This window comes from Symphalangus syndactylus, chromosome 5, assembly GCF_028878055.3.
Source record: "Symphalangus syndactylus isolate Jambi chromosome 5, NHGRI_mSymSyn1-v2.1_pri, whole genome shotgun sequence".
NCBI lineage: Eukaryota > Metazoa > Chordata > Mammalia > Primates > Hylobatidae > Symphalangus > Symphalangus syndactylus.
Window position 1 is genome coordinate 56,209,729 of NC_072427.2, and position 11,365 is coordinate 56,221,093.

Genomic DNA, 11,365 nt, shown 5'->3' on the forward strand with positions numbered 1-11,365 from the left:
TAAAGAAAATAATAAAAACAAATTTTAAAAAGAAGCTATAAAGCATTTGAATCAGAAGCTAAAAATATACTATAGAAAAATGGCTTCTGCTTCTACTTAGGATATAGAAAGTCAGCACAGATATAAAAAGTACAAGGCGAGAAACCAAACAACCTACCAAACCATAGAGCGCTAAGAATGCGAAGAAACTTAAATAAATGAAAATCCAGATATTGGCAAGCCCCTCTTAAGAAACAGGAGACACAATATTGTTAAGGTTTAATATTGTTAATGTGTCAAATATCCCTAAATTGATATATAGATTAATGATTCTAGAAATCTCTTAAAAAGAAATTCACTAGATAATATTAAAATTTATATAAAAATGCAATGGCCTTTTATAAAAATAAACAAGAAAAATAACCAAAATGAAAAAAAATTGGAGGCCTTACTCCATCTGATGTCAAGACTTCATATAATGCAACAGTAATCAAGACAGTGCAGTATTGGCATGGAGACAGACTAATAGATAAATGTATAGAACAGAGAGGCTAGATTTCATTTTGACAACAGTTTCAAGTCAGTTTCATTAAAGAGTGTTGAAACAATAGGAGAGCCATTTGCAATAAAACAAACATCAACCATTACTTCAAAACATAAACACAATTAACTCCAAATGAATAAAAAACCTAAGCTGAAAGCTAAAACTATAAAATTTGTTAAAAAAAAAAAACAGTAGAAAAGCTATGTGACCTTCGGGGTACGAAAAGATTTCTTAGATAGAATGCAACAATGGTAAATTATTTTAAAAAATTGGATTTTACCAAAATAAAAAATTGCCATACAAAGGTAACCATTAAGAAACTTAAGCAACAGAAAAAAAGCAAGCTATAACCTGAAAGAAAATATTTGCAACAAACGTATCAGACAGATGACTTGTATTCAGAAGAAAGAGTTCTTACAAAACAAAAACTAAAGACAGGCTAATATTAAGTGAGGAAAATATCTGAATAAGCATTCACACAAAAGAAATATAAATAGCCAACAAGTACATGAAAATATGCTCAACAGTATTAGTCTTCAGGGAAATCAAATTAAAATCACAGTAAGATACCATCCATGTCCATTGTAATCACCAAAATATTAAAAATTCATTGACATTACCAAGAATTAGCAAGAATATAAACAAATTGGCATGCTCTTTGGAAAACAATCTGATAGTGGCCTAAAAATTAAATATACACTTACCATACGAGTCAATATTCTGGTTATTTATCCAAAAGAAACGAAAACATATGGCCAAAGACTTGTAGACATGTACATAGCAGCTTTATTTATAATGGCCAACCACTGGAATCAAGTCAAATGACTATCAACAAGTGAATGGATTTATAAATTGTGGTATATCTATACAATGGAATACTACTCAGCAACTCACTCAACAACATGAATGAATCTCAAAACAATTATGCTGAGTGGAAAAGCAAGGTAAAAGTGCATATTGTATGATTACATTTATATAACTTCTGGAAAATGCAAACTAACATGTAGTGACTAAATGAGATTGTGGTTGCTTTGGGATAGTGGTGGAGAGAGAATTTTGGGTAAAATGGAAATGTTTGTTATCCTGTTTGTGGTAATGGCTCTATAGGCATATATGCAAGTCAAAATTGATCAAACAGATCCCTTTAGGTATGTTCACTTTAGTGTACTTCAATTATTCTTCAATAAAAAATTCTACTAATAAAAATAACACAAAAAGCCCCCAATGGTCAAGGCTAGAACAACTTGAGAAACATAATAAACAAAGTAGTTTTAGATTATAACCCTAAGTTTAAAATAAATATCCATATATCCATACAGACATAGATAAATGATTAAATAAATTAATGGGAAAGAAGAGAAATATATTATGTGCAGAAGAATTTCAAATAGCTTAGGTAGATACTTTACTCATAAGGAGGTGGAGTATAACGCCTTACTCCCTAAGTGTGGGCTGTGCATAGTAAATTTCTTCCAAAGAATAAAGTATGGAGAAGTTAAAAAAAAGTAAATTTACAATGGACAGGCTGGGCACGGTGGCTCACGCCTGTAATCCCAGCACTTTGGGAGGCTGAGACAGGCGGATCACAAGGTCAAGAGATCGAGACCAACCTGGCTAACAGGGTGATACCCTATCTCTACTAAAAACAAAAAAAAATTAGCTGGGCGTGGTGTCGGGTGCCTGCAGTCCCAGCTACTCAGGAGGCTGAGGCAGGAGAATGGCATGAACCTGGAGGCAGAGCTTGCAGTGAGCTGAGATGGCGCCACTGCACTCCAGCCTGGGCGACAGAGTGAGACTCCATCTAAAAAAAAAAAAAAGTAAATTGACAATGGAGAAACCTAACAAACATTATCTCCAAGTGATTAAGGTCAACATCAACAGTGATAAATCGTGTTGAATGTACCCTTGATCTATCTAGCAAGATAGATCAAGAACAAAACAGAACAAAACAAAACAAAAAATTACAGCCTGGGCAACACGGTGAAGGCCTGTCTCTACAAAAGATTAAAAATGTTAGCCAGACATGCTGGTATGTCCCTGTAGTTCCAGCTACTTGGGAGGCTGACACGGGAGAATTGCTAGAGTCCAGGAGGTCGAGGTTGCAGTGAGCCAAGATCGTACCACTGCACTCCAACCTGAGCGACAGAATGAGATTTTGTCTAAAAAAAAAAAATAAAAATTACTAATGCTAATATCACTAACAGAAAAAATGCAATATCACTACAGGTCCTATGGACATAAGATAATAGGAAAACATAATAAACTTTTTTTCGCAAATAAATTAAAAAACAAAGATGAAATTCTGTGTAAAGTACAGCTGAACAAAATGGACACAGCAATATATTAATATATAAAGTCTGCATGTATCTGTTAAAGAAATGGGATACTCAAATAAAGGTGATTAAGTAGTCACAAAGTCATTAAGAGAATAGATGAGGCTAGTATAATCCTGACACAAAACCAAGCAGGGACATTGCAAGAAATGAAAATTGGATACCAAATAGAATGAAGAACGACAAAAAATCCTTAATAAAACCTTAAGAAATCAACCTTATCAAATATAAAAATACATTATGAACATGTGGAGTGTACCCAGGAATGCATTATTGGTTTATCTATTAAAAAATCAATGTATTTCATTACATTAACAGATTAAAGGAAGAAAACATCATAAATCGTCATAATAGATATAGAGAAAGCATTTGACAGTAATTTGCACCTATTCATAGTATAATATTATCAGCAAAGTAAAAATAGAAGAAAAATTCCCCAATTTAATAAAGGATCTCTAGAAAAAACCTACAGCTAACATACGCAATGGTGAGAAAACAAATGGTGTCTTCATAAAAACTGAAACCAGGCAAAATATATGCTTACCACTTCATTTTCATATTGTACTAGATGTCCTAGCCAGTACATTAAGACATGAAAAAGAAGTAATAGCATAAATACTGGAAACAAGAAAAGTAAACATGCCTTGACTCACAGATGACATGATTACCTATGTATTAATAGAAAATCCTAAGTGATCCACAATAAGAAAAAAAATCAATTAATGAGTAAATTTAGCAAGGTGGCAATACACAAAGTCAATATATGAAATCAAGTGTATTTTTTCATCCTAGCAAAAATAATTTGAAAAGTTAGCATTTATATACCACTTACAATAGTTAGGGATAGTTAAATACTTAGGGATAAATTTAATAAAATATGTGTAAGACCTGTAAACTGAAAACTATATAACACTTTTAGGGAAATTAAAGAAGACCTCAATACATGTATTATGTATATATCATGTTAATGGGTTGGAGGATTCAATATGTTTAGGATTACAATATATTTAGTATGTACAAAGTGATCTATAGAATCAAAGATGGTGCCAATAAAAATCCCAGCAGATATTTTAGTAGAAATGAACAAGCTGATTCTAAAATGTACAGAAATACAAAGATTGAGGATGAGTAAAAATATATCTTGAATAAGAAAAAAGAATGTTCCATGGTGTTGAAAATGTTTTACATCTTGATAGGGGTGCAGGTTATATGTATGTGTACATTTGACAAAACTCATTGAATCATAAATTTATGATCTGTATTTGTACTGTAAACAAATGGCACCACAAAAAGAAATAAAAAGATAAGTCCTCAGATAGTTTAATAAGCATCCTCAGATAGTTTAATAAGCACATTATATAAAATATTCAATAAGTATTAATTTCCATCTTGTTCGTATTACCTCCGAAGGTAATATGAGCAAGGCCTCATCTCCAAATACCAGAGAAACAGAGGCCATGCTTCCTGGAGTAGACATGGATGCAATGCTAATATCTCCTTTCAGGCACAGGTGGACTGCAGGTTCGATTCCCTTGAAAATTAGGCCAAATTCAGCTAGCTTGCCAGCCAGTGGCCATCTCACAGATGGGGAGCAAAAGCAATATGCAACCCAAACTCACTCAGTTTCCTCTTTCTCATCTCTTGTCAAACCCAACTGGAAGCCAGAGAAGAAGGGAGCCTTTTGATGCAGATTGTCCTCCCAGGGCCCAGAGCAGGGTGGAGAAAGGTAGAGAGACAGAGGAGTAAAGTGCAAAGAGGCAATTTGTCACTTCAGGCCACAGATCTCTAGTCAAAGGAGAGCCACATCTGGACTTGATGAAAAGGTGTACTCTTCTGTGCATAGTAAGAAGACAGAACTGAGTATCTGGTAACAGAAGGGCAGATGGTGATAGTCATCAGGGAAGTTCGCCTGGTAAGAAGTCACAGCTGTCTGACTTGCTTTGGCCAATAGAATGTGAGTGGAAATGGCCTTGAGCCATTGCGAGGTTCATGATGCTCTCTTCTGCCTTCTGTAGCAGCGGTGGAGACGTGTACAAAGGAACTCATGTGGGCCCTGAGTGCCTGTGAGGAGCATAGATGCTCCTAGTGATCAGTGATGGATATGTAACAAGAGCCAGAAATATGCATTTGTTTTGTTTTTAACTATCTGAGGTTTTCAGTGTCTTTTGTTATGGCTTATAACCTAGCGTATCCTGACCGATTTCTTCCCCAACTCATTTTATGCATCTAGTATGACTTTGATACCAAAAACAGAGAAGATCACGAGAAAGAACCATAGGCCAATCTTATTTACAAATATAAATGCAATTATCCTTAGCAGAACATTAGTAAAGGAGGTATAAAATAGTATGCAGTAACATTAGAAAATAGTATGCAATAACATTATACAAATTATTAAATATTAAAAGAGAAAAACTATTTCAATGAATGCAGAGAAGGTATTTTTAAAATTGTCAACACCAGAAAACAGATCAGTAGTGTTCTGGGGACAGGATGGGGGAAGAGTAGGGAGAAGCTGGAGGAAGGAATGACTTAGGGGCACAGGGAAACTTAGGGGGTGATGGAAATGGTCATTGCCTGGATTGTGGTGATGGTTTCTTGAGTGGACATACATGTCAAAATCCATCAGTCTGTACATTTTAGGTATGTTTGGCTTATTGCATGTCAATTATACAGTAAACTTGTTTTTTTTGTTTTGTTTTTTTTTGTTTTTTGAGACAGTCTGCTCTGTCGCCCAGGCTGGAGTGCAGTGGCATGATCTCGGCTCACCGCAACCTCCACCTCCCAGGTTCAAGCGATTCTCCTGCCTCAGCCTCCTGAATAGCTGGGACTACAGGCACCTGCCACCATCTCTGGTTAATTTTTGCATTTTTAGTAGAGGCAGGGATTCACCATGTTAGCCAGGCTGGTCTCAAACTCCTGACTTCAAATGATCCACCCACCTCGGCCTCCCAAAGTGCTGGGATTACAGGTGTGAGCCACTGCATCCAGCCAGTAAAACTGATTTTAAAGGTCAATGTGCATGCATGATACTCTTAGTAAGAAAGAAATGGAAGGGATTTACATCAAGCTGCAACCATCTTTATTTTTCCTTTTCTTCCTTTCACTTCTTCACATAGTTTCTGAAATTGCACTGGGCTATTATTTCTTGATGGCTTGTCTCCATTCTTTCTGACATTGGATTTGGGATAGAATAAGTATATTTGGTTTATTTTATTAGTTGCTCTCTCTTTACCTGGGGATTTAGGGAGGTTCCAAATCGATACTGCTGGCTTCTTCTCAGACTCCTCTATTCAGCTGGTGATTTTCATCGGGGGCACAGTATCAGTATTATTTAACGTAGTTCATCACTGATGCCTTCCCTAAAATAATGCTCCTTAACCATACTTTCTTTTTATCAAGGAGTCAAAGACAAACCTGTCAATGTCATCTGTGCATGACCTCTTTTGCTATGAAGACAACTGAAATGCAGTCACATCTCCGGCCCTCCCAACACATTGAAGATGATGAGAAAATGTCTTGTCCTCTCACCCCTAGATTTCACCGCCATGAAACTATTTATTTCCATTCTATTTGTAGCGGGTTAAACTGTCCCTCCTCTCCTGCCAAGAGATATGTCCAAGTCCTACCCTTCAGTACCTGTGAATATCACCTTTTTGGGAGTAGGGTCTTTGCCCATAAAATTATGTTATAGTTTTTGAGATTAAAATCATCTGGATGACCTGGGATAAGTCCCTAATCTGATGGCCAGTGTTCTTGTAAGAGAAAGAAAAGGAAAGAACACAGAGAGAAAGGATGAAAGGGTGGGCACAGAGATTAGAATGATGCATCTAGATGCTAAGCATATTTAGTCCTTTCTGGCTGCCATAACAAAATATCACAGAATGGGTGGCTTAAACAACTGAAGTTTATTTTCTCAGAGTTCTGGAGGCTGGAAGTCCTAGATCAGGGTGCCAACATAGTCAGGTTCTGCCGAGGGCTCTTTCTGGCTTCTACACAGCTGCCTTCTCACTGTGTGCTCACATGGCCTTTCCTTGGTGTGTGCAGAGAGAGAGAGAGAGAGAGACAGACAGACAGACAGACAGACAGACAGAAAGACATCAAGTGTTCTGGAGGCTCTTGTTTTAACAGCGTTAATCCCACCAGACCAAGGCCTCATTCTCATGACCTAATTGATTCCTAAGGTCTCATCTCCAAATACCATCACATTTGGGGCTAGGGTTCAACAAATGAACTTTTTGGGAAAACAAACATTCCATCCATAACACCAAAGAATGCCCAAGATTGTCAGCACCCACAAAAACCTAGGAGAGAGGCATGTAATGGATGCTCTCTTAGAATCTCCAGAAAAGGTCAACCTTCTTGATTCTGGACTTCTGGCCTCCAGAACTGAAAAAATAAATATCTGTTGTTTTAAGCCACCTAATATTTGGTACTTTATTATGGCAGTCTTAGAAAGCTAATACATTTTTCACAGTTTATTGCAATATGCTCGCCATAATTAATGAATTTCATTGAAAATGATCATAATTTTGCATATACTTGGAAAAGTTATAATTTTTTAAAGTCACGGTCCCCATTTCACTTATTCATTTCATGATGTAGTACATGTGATACGTAAATACATTTTATGCAGTACACAAAATAATATTCCTTGACTATACTTCCTACCACTGCACAGATTTCATCATCATTATATCCCAAGGCTTGCTAGTAGATAGAAAATTGTATTTCAAAAGGGGAAGGGACATGTAAAAATATTTTCGCAAATAAGTACATTCAGCCTTCAACAAATGTTTTGTGGTTTTTCATTTTGTTTTTCTTTTTTTATTTTTTAGAGTCAGAGTCTCACTCTGTCACCTCTGTCACCCAAGCTGGAATGCAATGGTGCAATCACAGCTCACCGTAGCCTTGAACGCCTGGGTTAAGCGATCCTACTGCTTCAGCCTCCTAGAACTAATAGGGATCTCCAGCATCAAATGGTATCTACAGAAGCCTTCAGCTAATCACATACTTAGTGATGAAAGGTTGAATTTGTGCCCCTAAGGCCAGAAACAAGGCAAGAATGTCTATGCCCATCTCTTCTCTTCATTCTTTCATTAGAAGTTTGAGCCAGTGTAATTAAGCAAGAAAAATAAATAAATGGCATATGGATGGGTAAAAAGAAGAAAACAGCTTTCATTCACTGAACACAAGGTTATCTACACAGAAAAATCCAATGGAGTGTATGAAAAAGCTCCTAGAACTAATAAGGTTGCAGAATATAAGGTCAACAGACAATAATCAATCATATATGCTAGTAATGAATGGTAGAAATGGAAAAAAAATTTTTAATTGACTACATCTACAAAGGAAATAGAAATAAATCTACCTAACCATGTACAGAATCTGAATGTTTAATTACAAAACATTAATGAGAAAAATCAAAGAAAAGCTAGATAAATGGAGAGACGTATACCATGTATACTTGTTGGGAGACCCTATATAATTAAGATATTAATGGCTGGGTGTGGTGGCTCTTGCCTGTAATCCCAGCACTTTGAGAGGCAGAGGCGGGCAGATCACCCGAGGTCAGGAATTCAAGACCAGCCTGGCCAACGTGGTAAAACCCCATCTCTACTAAAAATACAAAAATTAGCAAGGTGTAGTGGTGCACACCTGTAATCTCAGCTACTCGGGAGGCTGAGGCAGGAGAATGGCTTGAACCCGGGAGGCGGAAGTTGCAGTGAGCCAAGATCACACCACTACACTCCAGCCTGGAAGACAGAGTGAGCCTCCCTCTCAAAAAAAAAAAGTCTTCATTTTCCCCAAAGTGAGCCACAGATCTAAATCTATTTTCATCAAAACCCTGGAAAGAGTTGTTATAGGTACACATAGGCTTGATTCTAAGTTATTCAGAAAGGCAAAGGAACTAGCCCAGCCACATTTTTTTGAAAAGGAACAAACTGGAGTACTCACAATATCTGATTTAAAAAATCAATAAAAACCACAGTAGTCAAGACAGCATGCAGTTGCTAAAGGGATAGACAAATACATCAACACAACACAAAACAAAATCCAGCAACAGACCCAGCAGACCCACATGATTGATTTTTGATAACTGAACAAAGGCAAATATTACTAAATGCACAAAGGATGGCCTTTTCAACAAATGGTGCTAGAAATCTAGATATCTACATGACCCCAAAAATGTGCCTGGACCCAATCCTCACACCTAATATAAAAATTAACTCAAAATGGGTTAGAGATATAAATGTAAATTGCAAAACTGTAAAATTTTTCAAAGAAAACACAGAAGATGTTTGTTGCCTGGAATTAAGCAAAGAGTACTTAGATGTGTCACCAAAAGCACAAGCCACATAATTTTTTTAAATTCTAAATTGGACTTCATAAAAATGCAAAATGTTTGCTGTGAAAGAAAACTTCTCTTAATATGATGAAAAGTCAAGCTAAAGAGCTGAAGAAAATGTTTGTAAATCACATATCTGATAACTGACTTATATCCAGAATATGTGTAAAGAACCCCAAAACTCAACAGTAAGAATATTTTAAAATCCCATCAAAATGGAAAAAAAAAAATACTTGAACAGAAAGTTCATGAAAAAAAATACAAGAATGGTGAATCCTTCCATAAAAAGAGTCTCTATATCATAAGCTATTAGGAAATTGCATATTAAAACCACAAGTAAAGTGAGAGTTATGGTTTGGGCTCTGACTGTAAAGAGCTTGGATGCTGTTGCAGCTGTCTTTACAATCAGAGAAACTGGAAAAATGGGAAAACAATGACTTTTCTTGGACCTATCAGAGAATTGAGTTGTAGGACAAATTGTCATCCAGAAATCTGAAGAGACAGGTGAAACCAGAGAGTCACAGCTGAGATCTGCTCACCTGAAGAAGCTGCTAGGGCTATAAACTGACAGGAACACTTAAATGGTAATTTTGACAAATTACTGGAGTCTGGGCATGGACTAGCTTGAGAGTGAGAAACGCCTGGTGGCTCAGTCTTGGGAGGCCCCTCATACCTTCAGGAACATGACCTCCGTCAACCTCACCAGGTTTCACAGTGACAAGCCAAAGAAGAGTCCTTCCTGGCTCTGGAAGAAAGAGGAAAAAAATAGTCCTTGTGAAGTGTATCCAGAGCATTCTCCATGTGACAGGGTTACTCTTAATGGGAAAAAACCTTTATCAGAGTCTTTTCCCAGAGCTGTGGAAAAGGAAATTCCTCTCAACCCAGCCCCACAGACTGCATGTCTCTGTCTCACCTAAGGGGGCAGTGGGGAGGAGGAATGTTGGGCCAGAAGAAACACTTATGAGAGTCACAGGCCCACTAACAGGCTGAGACAGGGACACAGGCTCACTAACAGATTGAGATTTCACTGGAAGATTATACAACACTTCCCCTTGCCCATACCTTACCACCACACCAACAGGGCCCCACTGTAATCACAATGGCTTACAAATAAAGAACTATACAACACAGACTGTCTCTAAGGAGGAGTACACAGGGAGGCCCAAATTCAAGAGAGGAGACAGAAACAAGGACACTAGAGCAATGTGAAGCCTCTGATCCTTACAGCCACACCAGACCTTAAACATACATACCTATGTTTAAATATTAATATATGTGTGTATATATATATGTGTGTGTGTGTATGTGTATATATGTATGTGTGTATTATATATACCTCTTTGGTGAACACTGGCTGATACAGGCTGTAATGGAAAAAAGTAGACAACCCGCAGCTGGGCGCGATGGCTCATGCTTGTAATCTCAGCGCTTTAGGAGGCTGAGGTGGGTGGATCGCCTGAGGTCAGGAGTTTGAAACAAGCCTGGCCAACATGGCAAAATCCCATCTCTACTAAAAATATAAAAATTAACTGGGCTTAGTGGCGTGCACCTGTAATCCTAGCTACTCAAGAGGCTGACAGGAGAATGGCTTGAACCCAGGAGGCAGAGGTCACAGTGAGCCAGGATCATGCCATCGCACTCCCGCCTGCACGACAGAGCAAGACTCCATCTCAAAAAAATAAAAAACAAATGAATAAATAAAAATAAATAATTTTTTTAAAAAAGTAGACAACCTGCGAGAATACATGGGTAATGTAAGCAGAAAGATGTAAATTCAAAGAAAAAAAATGCTAAAAATCAAAAGCACTGTGACAGACAAAGAAGGATGCCTTTGATGGGATCGTCGCACAACTTGACATGGCTGAGGAAAAGAATCAGTGAGCTTGAATATAGGTCCACAGAAACTTCCCAAACTGAAATGGGAAAATAATAATAAATGGAAAAAGAAGTACAGACATCCAAGATCTATGGATAACTTCAACAGTTTTAACATATGTGTAATTCTTTGACCAAAATAGAAGAGAGAACATAATAGAATAAATGTTTGAAGTTAATAATAGCTGAGAACGTTCCAACATGAATGACAGACACCAAGCTATAAATCTGTGTCGGTCAGACAAAAACAAACAGGGTTAAAGAAACAAAAAATGAAACTAGGCA